At 34.2% G+C, this 2,416-nt stretch overlaps 1 long non-coding RNA gene across 1 annotated transcript; it reads left to right on the forward strand.

The window, feature by feature from the left end:
* The first annotated feature begins 582 nt into the window (after window positions 1-582).
* On the forward strand, window positions 583-1,929 carry LOC134855661 (uncharacterized). The gene is made up of 4 exons (XR_010164525.1): window positions 583-629; window positions 963-1,085; window positions 1,248-1,308; window positions 1,466-1,929. It is a non-coding gene; the product is annotated as an uncharacterized LOC134855661 (long non-coding RNA).
* Window positions 1,930-2,416: the final 487 nt, after the last annotated feature.

The raw sequence follows: 2,416 nt of genomic DNA on the forward strand, positions 1-2,416 counted from the left end.
AAAAATTGTGCAAGAAAATTATTGATGATAAGATTTCAAGCTTCAAGAATCCTGAAATTGAGAAAAGTAAAGTCTTAAGACAAGTGGACAAAGATGAGCAAATTCATCTTTCGTGGATGAAATACGGTGTTGTTTTCAATTTAGAACAACTTTGTTGTTCGCAAAATTTGTACATCTGTCGATAGATTCTAGCCTTAATTTTTCATAACATTAAATCCCCCTTCTATAACCTTAAGCGGTGGAAAAATTTGCGCGCTTACTTGCTGTTTTTATTTGAAAAAGCCAAATTGTTCAACACAGTCAAAATGTTTGAAGATGGAAATGTTTATTGGAGATGAAAAAGAACTGGCAATTTCAGAACCAAAACAACAAAAGATAGCAAGCTTTAATTAAAATTTAATAAAGCTTTAATAATATTTCACGATGAATTTGAAGTTTTTTTGCTTCGTTTTGACCACTTTTGTAGTTATAGGTTTTTTCATGTCTTCTTAACTATAAGATTAAACTAACTTAATCTCAGTTTCTTAAATCTTAAATGCCTGGGCTGACACATTTCAAGATTTAATTTGAACAAACTTGCATCGATATTGTACAAATGTTGGACATGGACAGTGTTCAAAAGATCATAGGTACGCTCTTTGAAGCATCATTACTTAGTTGTTTTGAAAATGAATGTTCTTGCAATGTAAAGTTTTCTCAGCGAGAAATAATTTTAAAATTGGATTCTGACGCTTTGTTTTGCGAAAAAAAATCTGCAGATGGTAGAAATTGAAATTAAAAATTTCAGTTTATAATTTTTGTAAGTTACTCCTAAAAAACAATTGTTCATATCGAATGTATTGGTCCAAAAAGTCTTTTATAGTTCATAGTCTCCGTAAACAAGCTCCAGTTTGGTTTGCTGACCACAAATTAGACTTTGTTTAAAAGGCGAAACAATGATTCAAAACGAATGTTGTTTTCAGAAAAGTATTTTGAGCCTTGGAGAAATCACCTCTAATATGAAGACTTGCAGCTATGTGTCAAATGCAATTAATTTGTGTGGTCTTCTGTGTTTCTTCTGTCTAATTATCAATGCTCAAAGAAAGGTTAGTATTTTTCAGCTTTCTTTTTTGAAAAATGGTTATGAATATGGCAATTAAGGTTACTTGCAGTGACAGATCTTGATTGTTTTCAATTTTTGTTTTGAAACAATTTTGTTTTCTTAAAATTCAGAACTTTGTAATAGTGCCATAACTTTTTTATTTAAGAAACAAGGAAAACACCTGCAAGACAGGCAGCTCCACAGAAGTGATATGTCTCCAATAAACGGCGAGTATAATGTCAGTCTCGTTTGATTTTTTGAAGATAAGCTACAAAAATTTAAAAGAAGATGAAGAGTTGTACCAGTTTGGTTTTTCGAAACCAGATAAGCAGTTCGTTTCTTTGTAAAGAGATTTTTTTATGATAATTTTTGTGTATGTTCTAGTCGATGCATACTGGGCTTATCGCAACGCGATTGAAGCAAAATCAAACCCTAGCCCAGTAAGATGTGCGAATTGTACCTGCCATAGAGAAAAAGATATAGTAGTTGTGGAAGCGTGTGAGATCAGATCGGGGGTCATTTTGGCTCATAACATAGATGAATCTCGTGTTGATATGACAAAACTTTTTACAGGCAACGAAAAAAGGATTGAAATTTTTAACACGACAATTAAAACAATTATTGTTGACAAAAAGGAAACGAAGACGCGTTTTGATTATATGATGTTCAAAGAGAACTATCGCCTGGCCCTCACCGAGCCTGATTTCGGAAAAGTGCAAGTTGCTACTGTGTTGTTCAGAATAAGAGCACTTAAATTTTTAGATCGAACAGCCCTTCAACAGATTAAAGTCTTGCAGTTCTTCAGTATGAATTCTACAACATTTAATCTAGGAAACCAGCAAAAAAATATTTGGAGCAAGAATAATTTTTTTAAGTTGGAAATTCGGGGACCTCATACAACTTTTTCTGAAATACAAGAATGCGCGAAGCTTCGCTACGTTGAATTTGGAATCATTTGGTCTTCTCATCCGTCAAATGTTATCCCTGACGGCTTTTTGAGAAAATCAACCGCGCTAGAAACTATCTACATTCATCGATCACGGAATTTCATTCTGCCGGCAAACTTCATGTCCGATCTAGAATCAAAAAAAGATATCAACATGACCGTCAATATATGGAATGTGGATTCGATGTCACTCTCCAATCGAACGAAAATTCTGAACGGAATAAATCTGACTGACTCCCAAAGACAAATTTTAAACGGTTTCGGGGGCGAGGATGCTAAAAATTGCAAGTGGTTCTGTGATTGCCTGCCCAACGGACCAGGTGCCTGTGGACATTGTGACGACGACTGGGACAAGCAAAATTGCGGAATTTGTGTACGAAACCTACTTG

Source organism: Symsagittifera roscoffensis, chromosome 10 (genome assembly GCF_963678635.1).
Source record: "Symsagittifera roscoffensis chromosome 10, txSymRosc1.1, whole genome shotgun sequence".
NCBI classification, from domain to species: domain Eukaryota; kingdom Metazoa; phylum Xenacoelomorpha; order Acoela; family Convolutidae; genus Symsagittifera; species Symsagittifera roscoffensis.